We start from the raw sequence: 13,505 nt of genomic DNA, 5'->3' as shown, positions 1-13,505 counted from the left end.
TTTAGTTTTAGTTTAAAGAATAACAAGGATAGGGGCACATGGGTAGTTCAGTTGGTTAAGCATCAGACTTCAGCTCAGGTCATGATCTCTCAGTCTGAGTTTGAGCCCTGCATCAGGCTCTGTGCTGACAGCGCAGAGCCTGGAGCCTGCTTTCAGATTCTGTGTCTCCCTCTCTCTCTGCCCCTTTCCCACTTGTACTCTGTCTCAAAAATAAACATTAAAAAGTAATTAAAAAAAAAAAAGAATAACAAGGCCTAGAGAGTTTTCTTCTTTATATTCCGCTTGCAGGTAGGAGAGTACCAAATCATCCCTCAGGGTGAACATTTATGCTTTTCCTGAAAGATCTTTAAGCTGTTTTCATAACCTTTGTCAGTAACTCATTTTTATACCCACACTGTCAGAAATTCTTCCTTATATCTAATCTGTGACCTTCAGGCAGTAGTCATAAAATGTGAAAGATATAGATAGTCATAAGAAGTTAATACTGATGGCTTTTCCATTCCATTGTCATAAACACATCATATAGTAGTTATATTTTAAAGTGATAACAGTTGGGACACTGCATTACATTATGAACAAATCATAATTAACTTACATCTAAAAGAAGTCATCCTTCAATTTTCCTATTTCAGTTAATTGCCTATTGAAAAGAAGACATCAGGGCTACTGGGTAAACTCCATGTGACCTTATTGTGAATAGAGAATATTATTTTACTCTGAAGCTGGCCTTTTAACCTCCATGTTCCCAGAGATTGCCTCATTGTTAGAGGATATCTTGATTAATATTTGTAGAGCTTAGACACCTCAAATTGATTGATAGCCATTATTTTCTATCAATTCACAAATAAGTGATAATTTTTTTTTTTTTTTTTTTTTTTTTAAATTTTTTTTTTTCAACGTTTATTTATTTTTGGGACAGAGAGAGACAGAGCATGAACGGGGGAGGGGCAGAGAGAGAGGGAGACACGGAATCGGAAACAGGCTCCAGGCTCTGAGCCATCAGCCCAGAGCCTGACGCGGGGCTCGAACTCACGGACCGCGAGATCGTGACCTGGCTGAAGTCGGACGCTTAACCGACTGCGCCACCCAGGCGCCCCAGAAATAAGTGATAATTAAGATAGCATGGTGTTAGGGAAGTTCTATTTACTAAGATTAAGACAAGATTTGAAGTTATTCTAATGTGCATTGGCTTAGGAAAAAAATCACTTTATTCAGTGATTTTATTTACTCATCTATATGTTTTACATCATCTGATCATGTAAAATGTGTAATACTAAAATAAAAAATCTAGAACTATTTTCTGTGAAAAATACAGGATTTTTTATTGTTGTTATTAATGCAGGCTTAATAGGTTGAGAGTAACCATGTGGACTGATTTTAAGAAAGTTGCCTGGAGACCTGTGTTTTTGTGTAAAGTAGCTCCCTAGGATATTTACTCTTGAGTGTGTGTGTGTGTGTGTGCACGCGCACTCACGTGCGCATGTGCGTGTGTGTATAAGTAAGCTTTTTTCCTTTGTTTCCAACCCATTTTTATATTTGATGATTTCTTTCTCCATAGTCTACTGCTAAGAAGGTAGAACCAGAGATACATAGTTTTGTTCTTCCTATGTTTAAACAACTACACAGTGCCCTTTTAAGATTTATTTAGGGAGTCATATCACAATTAGCCAAGATTTGTCAGGAGAAGGAGGGTGGTTTCCCCTTCACTCAAAAGCCAAAATTTTTGAAAAGGGGCCTACCAGGCACTATATTAGTCACATGCTCCCAGTCACTAGACCACTGTCCTACATCTCTGAGTCACCTCCTGCTACAAAAGCTGCAAAACTGTACACTTCCAATTACTTCATCTGCTCTTTTCCCCTATAGCACTGTTCCCCTTCTAATGTAACTGTGTGATTTACTTATTTGTTGTGTCCATTTTTATTGTCAGTGTCTTCCTAGAATATAAACACTACAAAGGCAGGAAATTTTTTTTTCCATTTGGCTTACTAATGTGAACAGTGTTTGGCATGTGCTCAGTAGATATATGTTGAGGGGTGCCTGGATGGCTCAGTTGGTTGAGCGTGCAACTCTTGATTTCTGCTCAGGTCATGATCTCAGGGTCGTGAGATCAAGTCCCGAGTTGGATTCCATGCTGAGCATGGAGTCTGCTTGGGATTCTCTCTCTCTTCTCTCTCTGCCCCCCTCCTGCTCACATTCTGTCTGTCTCTCTCTCAAAAATAAATAAACATTACAAAATAAATAAATAAAATATTTTAATGTCATTGAGACTTTGGCCTAAGTCCAGGAGTTTCCACTCAGTAGTTCTGTTATTGCCTTTCTAAATCTCAAGTTGCTTCATCTGTGAAATAGAGATAATGGTACCACCTCTCATAGGACTATTGTGAGGATAAATGAAAGAATACATATAAAGGGCTTAGCATAGTACCTGGCAATTGGTAAAGACTCAATAAACATTGACAGGTAATAGAGTTTGAAATTAATTTTATTCTTATCTGCAGAGTCTATCAGATTATGAGAATTAGTGTTCTCCATCCCACTTAGATTGGTTCTTGTTCTTTTCCCCACTTCACAATAATTCTATGAAATAATTATATGAGTTCATTAATTATAGACCAATCCTTTAGATACTATACTTTATTGATTCACAAAAGGTCATCTTAAGCGAACATTGTTATACTCTGAGGTGCTCTTTCTGAAAAAAACTATCTTTGTATCATTGTGGCACAGAGTTCAGCACTGTAGACTTGGTTAGCCCCAAATAAGTGTTGCCTGGTAATTTGCTAATACCTAAAGTATAAGATGGCTAATACACAAGTAATATTTTAGTACATGAAATATAGTGAGCAGAAAAGGCGTTCATTTGGGATCTAAAAATTTTCTAGATGCCCAACAGCAATTAAAAGGATAGTTGTGGTACATTCATACAATACTATACAGTAAAAAGAATGAATGAGCTACTGTTACAGAAAACAACATGAATGAATCTCACAAAGAAAGTTGAGCAAAAGAATGCCACGGAGACAGGATATACCTTACATATAGCAAAGTCCTCAAAATCATAAATATATAGTTGGATGAATTCTTAATTTGTGTAGTTGTTTAAACATAAGAAGACTGAAAGTGTGTATCCCTGATTCTACCTTTTTAGCAATAGACTTTGGAGGAAGAAATCACCAGGTATAAAAATGGGTTAGAAACAAAGGGAAAAAAAAGCTTACTTACACATACCTGGGCTCTTTGCACTTTGTGGCCTTTGTTTTACTTCCTGATCTAAACTTCAATAGTAAGTCTCTTCCTCTTCCTCTTCCTTCCCTACCTTACCTCCTTTAAAAGATTTTAATATGAAAATAAGCAGTATAATAATCCCTGAAGCCTGGAAATTAACACAACCAGAATGTAAATTTTTTAAACCATATTAGTTGTGATTAAATATGTACACTAATAAACTATGTAGACCTTGAGTTACTCAAATTTAGCAGCATGGTCACTTATCGTACTTAGAGTGATTTTTTTTTTTCCATGATAAATCTAGAAACATTTTCAACCAAAATTAAACCCCTGCCTATATCAAATTGCAGAATTTCCACAAACTTAATTTTCTTCGGGTGGATTTGGTTTGCATTTTCTAAATCCTAGGCAGGCATAGGATATGATTTATCTAATCTTAATTGCCCTGCATTTTACTTGATTTTATTTGTTTTTTTTTTTTTTTTGGTTTGTTTTGCATTATTATTTTCCGATTCTTTGAATAGCATTGTTTCTTTTTAGCATTTTTTTAACAACTTATTATAAGAGCTCATTAAATTTTCTGAAAATAATGGCTTATTGGGATCCAGGCTCACATAGAATCAATTTTAATCCTATCTTTTCTTCTCGTTACTGCTCCTTTTAAGGTATTCATTAAATAATAGTTGATGGAATTCTAACAGTAATATCAAAGATATTGTTTATTCCATGTAAGTCAATTGCAAAAGCAGTAGTAAGAGCTTGGGCTTTGGAGTCAGACTACAGAACTGTACAAATGCAGATAATTAAAGTACTTCTCTCATAGGATTGTCATGTGGCTTAAATGAGGTAATAGTCCATACAAAATGCTTTGAACAGTGTCTTGTACTTAGTAGTCATTCAGTAAGTGTTATCTGCCAGTGTAAATAATTACTGTCTTTAGGGTTCTTGTGAGGATTAAATAAGATAATATGAGTAAAGTATGTGTCAAAAGGCCTACTAAAGATTTTCTCTGGCTGGTTGTTTACACAACTTCTATGTGCTCTGGTCAGATTGCACTTCAGGACCATCCTCCCTCCCATAAAAAAAAAAAAAGTGAATTTGTGATTAGAATATTTGGTATTCAGAAGACATGGATTTCCAGGCTAATGCTTAAAGCTTTTAAAAATTATAACATGAAATGTTATTTGTAATGAAAGGAAGAAGAAAGTGGCACTGAGACCTTTAAAAAACTGAGTTTTGAACATTTTCCTCTTGAATAAAGATGTGATGACATTTTTTAGTTTCTAATAATACTATCCTGTGGCCAGTTAAACTTCATCAGTAGGTTGGGGGTGTGTAGGGCATGGCTTTGTAATACTTTGGGGCCATAGAAATTACACTCCGAATCATATTAATTTTGAGACTGGCATCACTCAACATTATTTGTTTCTGCTCACCTGTGCTTCTGTCTCCTCCCCCCCCCCATGTTTCTCAGTAATAGAATTTCTCGTTTTGTACCTAGTTCATCACTATATGCATCTCTGCCTTATTATTTCAAGAGATTGAACCATACAACTGATATACTTAATAGAGACTTGATTTCTTGCCCTTGGCTCCACCTCACCATGAATGAGTTCCCTTTTGCAAAGCAAGACTCCCCAAAAGCTAGGTATTTAGCTGTCTGAAACTGTCAGGTTCACTGAGTACTTTTGAACGGGTTGTGCCCTGCACAGCTTTAGGAAGTGCCAGTCACATAGACTACATACAACCCACTCAACTGGTCATGGTGGCCCAGTGACCTGTTGCCTATTAACCTTTTTCACCTGCTGTGCTTCTGCTTGGATAGACACCCTGGATCTTATGTTACTTGACTTTTTGTTTGTTTTAAACTAATGATACGTGCCATATCATTATATGCTGAAATAACACTTTAAAGAGTGGTCTTCACTGGACAACATGTGCTGAGGTTCATGCCCCAGTGTTTATAGTCTTCTTTAAGTATTTGATACCCTGCGCTTTGTATCTTGTCTCTGTTTGGTTTGTCTCAACTTTAGTGGCCACCCATTGTTCAATGTTGTTGCGTCCACCTGGAAGACTCCCATAGGAATCTTACCCTTTAAGTTGTGATTTAGAAGCCCCTCATCTATGGTATCTTCTCACCTCACCTAAGCTGCAATTTCTTTCCTTCCTCTTTTGATTTTCTTCAATATCTTATGTTATTTCTTTAGTTACACTGTAGATTTTAGGGGAAAAGGGCAGTGTTTTATTTGTCTTTATGTCCTCTGTAACACCTGTATCAGTGCTTTGCCCATGATAGATGCTAACTGAATATTTGTAGAACATCTTGGTGAAAGTGCTGCTTACCAAGAGCATTCAAGAGACAACACACTTAATGAAATCCAAAGGAAAGAGGCCAGCAACAGGGAAGTCACTTGGTAAACTACTGTAGTGAATTATACCTGAGGTGATAATCAGTCTTAAATACACTGTATTTAAGCAAGTAACTTGAGTGAGATATGTTGATTGTATAACTCAATGTGAATGACCATGACCAAAATTAAATGGGGGAGAGGAGAGCAGATACTGATTAAAACCTGACATCAATCCAAACTGGAAACAATTTCTTACATTTAAAAGTTTTGTCAAATGTCAGAAAAATAAAAATGAATTTTTTTTTCATTTAGTTAACAGCACTCTACATTCAGTTAAATGTTTAAAACCACAAAGAAATGGTCCTAGGAAATTTCTCATCTGGCCTTTCTAGAGCTATTGTCACATTGGATTACTACAAACAACAACCCCACTTTTATGGTAAGATTTCAACAGAACTAGAATGAGTTGTGGGATTTTACTCCTCTCTTGTAACCAGCTGGACATAGGAATGAATAGGCATATTGAGAGAACTGAGATTATTACTCATTTCTGCAGATCTTTGGGCAATACTTTTACACCCCTCCCCCATAAAGCCTCCTGAGAGCTAGCTGTACTTACTTCCAGAGGATCACATTTTTGACAGATTCCTGCACACTCCTGAGGTTCATCACATGCAAAGATTTAGAGTAATTCCTCCCACAACTAATTTGAAGCCCTGTAATATCTAATTGGCCATAATTGTGCCTGCTTCAATACAAAACAATATTTATGTGCATACGGCTAGGTGTTCTGTTCTCTCAGGGTTAAAGAGAAGTGTAAGCTACTATCTGTACCCTCTAGAGATTATATTCAAGTGGGGGAAACAGCATAAATAGCTGTGCTCTATAGGGACAAGTTAATAATATACAGTGATACATGCTATCCTACAGGTACAAGTAGTACAGCAGGGGAATGGGGCAGGGGAGATTAATTATACTGGTTACTGCTCTAATAGCTTGGTCTAATACTGTTCTTTTTATAGTATCTAGGTAACACATAAAAGCTCTTTCTGGATGTTTGACTGCTTACCAGATAACCAAAGTTTATTTGGTCACAGTTTGGGGGAACTGTGTTGATGGGATGTTGTCCAGGGATCCCAGCTTGTTGCAGATGGGACGGCATTGCAGGTGGACTTCAGCCTTACAGACACGTTATCTGGAGTTTTCAGGTTACCCAGAATGCCAGCTTCTTAGCAGTAGACTAACACTAAGAATGCTCTCTCTTACCCCCTGATTAATTGCTCTTCATATATTGTTAGTTTTGTCTCCTAAATAACTGTTAGATCTTTCCAGTATGCTCCATGACCACTGTTCAAACCTTAATTCTAGCTTTTGTCATTTCTCACCTGCACCTTGGAGTAGCTTTCTAACCCATCTCCCTTATCTAAAATATTGCCCCAATCCATTTTTTACACTGTAAGAGTGTGCTCTCTAAAAAGAAATTTCATTGCAATCTCTTTAAAATTCCTCAGTCCTTCTGTCATAGCCACATATAAAAGTCCAGATTCCTTAGAATAATGTACAGACCTTTCTAATTTAGATTTTGCCTATTTTTCCAATCCTTGCTCCATTCTTCTGTTTTATATCCTTTATTGCAGCCATGCCAAACTTGACTTCTCCAGAAGTCAAGTTTTCTTTCTGTCACCATTTTGCTGCTGTTCCCACTCAGTGGAGAACCCCCTCCTCCCCCTCCCCCCCCCTCCCCCCGAGCCATCTTCCAAGTAGACTCCTCTTCATTGTTAGGAGTCAGTTCATGTAGACTTTGTTCCAAGAAGTCTTTCTTACACTCTTACACCTAAAACAGGGCCTTTTTTTGTGTTCTTATTCCTGCACCTAGTAGTACATATCCTCTTACAGTAATTCATTGTTTCAGGTCCATCAGTAGAGTTTGTACTGTTGGCAGGCGGAAGCAGTGTTCTCTTCATTTTTGTAACTGGGACATAGTTATAATATTAAGTGAATGAAGTAAATAGACACTTGGTATTCTGGATTTGATTTCCTAATTTTTAAGCAGTCTTAAAGATCTTTCACATGAAGTGATTTGTAATTTGCAGAGGCATAAATTTAAATCAGGTGCCCAGTGGGATCGGTGTGCAGGAATGAGTCACTCACCTTATGAAGATTCTAGCCAGCTACTTAACATCATCATTTCAGAGCGGCTTTTTTTTTTTTATGCAAACTGCCAACATTCTATTGTAAAATTTTAGTTATAGGATGTATCCAGTCAGTTTTTGTGAGCTGTTTTAAACCATTTTCATAGAAAAATGCATAGTGATTACTAGTTTAAAATGTTGTAAATATTCCTCCATGGTATGGCCATGCTTTCTGGGATCTCCACTTAGGTATCTGTTTCAATAGCTAATCCCCAAAAACTGGGATCTCCACTTAGGTATCTGTTTCAATAGCTAATTCCTGGCTTCCTCAGGAAAAGGAAACATGGCATGGAAATACTTCTTATTCTTTGGGCTTGATATTCTGCATGGTACTCATCTATAGATAACGTGCATAAATTGTTACTTGTTTTGTATCATTTTCAAAGATGAGTGGGCTTTCCTGCTAGTGAGTTGCAATCCCTTGTCCCTGTAAATAATTTTTCTTTGAGTGGTAACTTCAGTTTTCTCTTTGTAATCCTTTCCCTACGGTTGTTTCTCCCCCCCCCTCCCCAACTCGGAATACAGTATTCCTCATCTTGTTTGATAAATATGTATCCCTCTACCCCTTCTCTGAATATCTTTGGCTCTCTTCCCCCACATTCCCAGAGACCTTGCTTTATCTATTATGCTCTTCTCCACAATTTCCATTTCTCCCTCCCTGCTGGATTTTTCCCTTTAGCATATTAGAATGTACCCATATTTAAAAAAATCAGAACAGTGGTGCCTGGGTGGCTCAATCAGTTAAGTATCCAACTCTTGGTTTCAGCTCAGGTCATGATCTCATGGTTCATGAGTTCGAGCTCCACATCAGCCTCTACACTGACAGTATGGGGCCAGCTTGGTATTCTCTCTCTCCCCGTCTCTCTGCCACTCCCCTCCTCTCTCTTTCTCTCCCTCTCTCAAAATAAATAAACTTAAAAAAAAATAATCAGAACAGCTTTCCTCTAATTGTTGCCCCCATCTAGCTATTTCCCAAAACTTTTCCTTCCTTTCACACACAAGCATATTTAAAATATAGGCAGAGGTCATCTCAGATTCCTCATCCTCTCTATTTGTTGTTGTTGTTGAGAGAGAGGGAGAGGGGAATCCTACGAAGTGCAGAGAGAAAGAGAGAGAGAAGTGGGGCTCACCTGAAGCAGGGCTCGTGTTCACCCAAAGTGGGGCCCGTGCTTACCCAAAACAGGGCACAAGCTTACCCAATGCAGGGCTCGAGACCATCCGAAGCAGGACTTGAACTCACGAACTATGAGATGGCCTGAGCCAAAATCAGATGCTTAGCTGACTGAGCCACCCAGGCGCCCACCCCTCTATTTTCTTAATCCACTTTCAGTGAAACTATTCTTGCCGTGGTCTCTAATGACCTGCATGTTATTAAACCAGGGAAAAATCTGCTACTGGATGCAGACACTATTTTCTCTTGAATTCCTGTATGTTCTAAGTCCATCTACTCCTCAAATATTGGTGTTCTCAGTATTTGTTTCTTGGTCTTACTCTTTCTTTACTCTGTAAACTCCTGTGTAATGATCTTATTTGCTCCCATGGCTCCAGAGTCACTTTAAAGTTATGACTTTCATATCTGTATTTTCACTTGGAATTTCTCTCCTGAGCTACCATCTCATCTATTCAACTGCATACTTAATTGTTCCATAGAATCTCGATATGTGCAAAACTGAACTCTATTCTTCCTACCATAGATGTTTTTCTTCCTCAATTCCCTTTAGTGAAGAGAAGCACCATTGAAACCGAACCCTGATATCTCCCCAGTGCTTATCCCCTCAAATTCAGTTGAATCCAACACAGTTTTACCTTCTTATGTCTCTTGGTTCTGATTTATTTTTTCTATCCTAATTCCAAGGCTTTACTGTTTTCCTCTGGAACTACTTCATCACTTCCTAAGACTGATTCCAATCTCATCTGATATATAATCTATTCATAACACTGCTTATAAAACTTTTTTTTCTGAAACACATCTCTTATGAATTTATTCCCCTGCTTGAAATTCTTCAGTGCTTCTGCACCACATCCAGGATAAAATCCAGACTTCTTCGCATAGTGTACATAGGGATCTTGTGTTCTGGCCTCGTGTTTCTCTCTAACCACAACTCTTACCTCCTTTATGCAGTTCAACTTTGTATCAGGTCCCAGGTAGCACTCCATTCCACCTTCCATGCTCCTCTCTTTTCCCTTCTAACCTCTTCCTCTTGGCTATTCCCTGCTCCGTTCTCATACATCAGTCTTGATGTCACTCCTTCCAAGCCTCCTGCTTCTCTTCATCAATTCAATTGGCCTTACCTTACTTACTATTTCTTTTTATTTTATAGCACTGATTAAGTCTGCTATAATGGTTTGTCCGAGTCTTTCCTAGAATGTAAGCTCCCTGGCAGTAGAAGTTACGTATTTTGTCTTTGTATCCTGCTAACTAGAATGTACCTATGGAATATACTTAATAAAAATTTATTGTATAAAAATATGTCTCATTTCTGGTTACTTCAGAAATAATCACTACTATCTACCATGAAAGTGCTTTTAAAAAAATTATATAATGCACAATAGGCTTACTCTTAAAAAATGGTCACTCCTATATGAACCAAAGAACTTAAAGATCGAGAAAGTAGCTCAGGAATACATGTGACAGTAAATACAGTAAAACCTTTGCACTGCAATTCTGACACTAACTACCTAGAGTTAGGCCAGACTTCATAGGGTAAGGGTACAGTGCTCCACAAGACTGTTCTTGTTTCAGATACATCCTGCAAGCCTGAGAATTCCAGAGCTACCCTCACTTTTGACCAGCTGGTTACAAATTTAGGAGGTTCCCATGATTTCTTCAGGTTTGATTATTCATTAGAACAACTCACAGAACTCGGGAAAGCACTATACTTAGATTGTAGTTATAGATAGATAGATAGATAGATAGATCGATCGATCAGAACTAGCCAAAAGAAAAGACACCTAGAGTGAAGTCTGGGAGGGCCCCAAATATGAGATTTCCATGTCCTCTCCCCTTGTAGTCAGAGCATTCTCCTTAGCCCCCCATTGATGTAAGACAGTGTATAGGGGAGTTCATCTGAGCTTCAGTGTCCAGAATTTTTAGGGGGTTTTCATTACATAAGCATGATTGAATCATTGGCTATAAGGTTCAATTAAGTCTATGTCTCCACCTCTTCTCTTGATGGATGGGCAGATACCATGTGGCTCAAAGTCCCAAATTTCTAGACATGTGATTGGTCTTTCTGTCTTGTCCAGTCCCCATCCTGATTCTCCCGCTAATGTAAACTTTCTTGGAGCCCACCACAAATGACAAAGACACTCCTATCACTGGGGAAATTCCAAGGATTTAGAGCCTACCACCCAGGACCCAGGGACAGGCCAGTCACATTCTTCATCCAACAGCCTTAGGCCATCTAAAATAAAAAAACAAGTTGGTCATCAAAACTGAAGCATGTACAAAACCTGAATTACGCTGATAGTCCAGAATTTGTTATAGTCATGTCAAGAAAGGGCCGTGTTCCAAAGGAAATGAAAACAGGATATTGAAGAGATACTCATACTTTTATGTCCATTGCAGCATTATTTCTGATAGCCAAGATACAGAAACACCCAAGTCTGTCAATGGATAATGGATAAAGAAGATGTGTGTGTGTGTGTGTGTGTGTGTGTGTGTGTGTGTATGCGTGTGTGTGTATGCACACATACACAATAGAATATTATCCATGAGAAAGAAGGAAATCCTACTGTTTGCAGCAACATGTATAGAACTTGAGGACATTACACTAAGTGAAATAAGCTAGACAGAAAGACTAATACAGCATGGTATCATTTATATGTTCAATAGGAAAAAAAAGCCAAGCTCATAGAAACTGTATGGGGTGGAATGGCTAATGGAGAGTATGTAAAAGGTTGCAAAGTTCCAGGTATAAGATAAAGTCTAAGGTCTAATATATAACATGGTGACTATAGTTGATAATATTGTAGAGCTGAAATTTGCTAAGAGAGTAAACTTTATTCTCATATAAAAAGGAGGGGGCAAGGAATTTGGAATTCATGTACAGATTGTCGAAACGACACTTAAAAACTGAATTGACAGCATAAATTTTCATTTGGCAGTCTGCTAGAGGCTGTCCATACAAAAAAAATTTATCAGAATCAGGATATACTTCTGAATTAGATTACATCAACTTCATTTAGAGAATATGTTTCAGAAATTCCACTAATGCGGACAGTTCATAGCATATAAGCAGAATGGAACTTGAATTATCCTTCAAAAGCTTATGGTCTGTGAAATCTTGTTGGGTCCTACATCATTTAAGTTAGATTGAATAGACAAAGTAATCTATATAGTCCTTAGACATGTTATTTTCTCCATTTGGTATTTCTTACTGATTTAACTTAAAATTTTAAAATTCTATTTACCATTTAATCCAAGATTTGTTTATAAACAGTAATTAAATCTTGGTTAAAGTTTCTGCCTACATTTACAGGTACTTTAAATAGTCAAACAATATTAAATTTATTGTACCAATATTGACACTCTTTCTTATTAAGATATGTTAGAGTAGAGTGAAGTATATAACTCCTAGGAAGAAATCTAACAGTCTGTCTAGGACTTTAGCCTCCAAAACTTTTAAAAATTGTAAGGTAAGGAAAGAGGGTAAAATGACCCAGTGCTTTTAGGTAGTGTGAATAAAAATTATTTGTGATTGGGGCGCCTGGGTGGCGCAGTCGGTTAAGCGTCCGACTTCAGCCAGGTCACGATCTCGCGGTCCGTGAGTTCAAGCCCCGCGTCAGGCTCTGGGCTGATGGCTCAGAACCTGGAGCCTGTTTCCGATTCTGTGTCTCCCTCTCTCTCTGCCCCTCCCCCGTTCATGCTGTGTCTCTCTCTGTCCCAAAAATAAATAAACGTTGAAAAAAAAATTATTTGTGATTATAAGATCTGTTTATGCAGAATGGCAAAATCCTCTAACCCTTCTACTGATAACTGCTATACATGATGGGTAAAATGTTTAACTGAGCTGGCTAGAAATTTTGAAAACTCAGAGGACAAAAGCAATATGAATACAGAAATCCAGAGAGATGAAGTAGCACTCAAGCTACTTTTTTGCCCCAGGGATTTGTGCAAAAGCATTTGGCCCCTGAGCTCTATTTCCACAACTCAGGGTAACCAGGGCGGGAGACCAACTACAGCCTACCAAAGCCAAACAGTCTAGTAAGAGACCTGTTGTGAGGAGATCTATACTCAAAAGGTTTCACCTTCTGTATGATGGTGAACTAGATGTAAACCTGTCCTACAAAGGGGGACAGCAAGGAATATTAACAAAAACTAAACATTCCATTGGCTGGAAGTCAGTAAACTGCACACTAAATCTGCCGGCTGCCTGTTTTGTATAGCCTGTGCGCTAGGAATGGTTTTTACATTTTTAAATGGCTGGAAAAAAATCAAGAGAAGAACAATATTGCATGACATGAAAACTCTATATGGATTTGAAATGTTAGTGTCCATAAGTGAAGTTTTATTGGTACAAAGCCATGCTTATTCATTTACGTGTTATCTGTGGTTGTTTTCACACTAGAACAGCTGAGTTGAGTAGTTGCAATAGGGACTGTGCATGGCCTGCAAAATGTAAAGTATTTACTATCTGGTCCTTTACAGAAAATGTTTATGGTTCATTATGGTTAGAAATTATTTGAGCTTTCTTCAAGTAGCTCAATGATACTGCACAGTCTTTTGTTA

The sequence above is a fragment of the Lynx rufus genome, unplaced genomic scaffold, assembly GCF_022079265.1.
Source record: "Lynx rufus isolate CCGP_SWC_20201006 ecotype Redwood Valley unplaced genomic scaffold, mLynRuf1.p SCAF_2, whole genome shotgun sequence".
NCBI classification, from domain to species: domain Eukaryota; kingdom Metazoa; phylum Chordata; class Mammalia; order Carnivora; family Felidae; genus Lynx; species Lynx rufus.
This window is presented reverse-complemented; position numbering follows the sequence as displayed.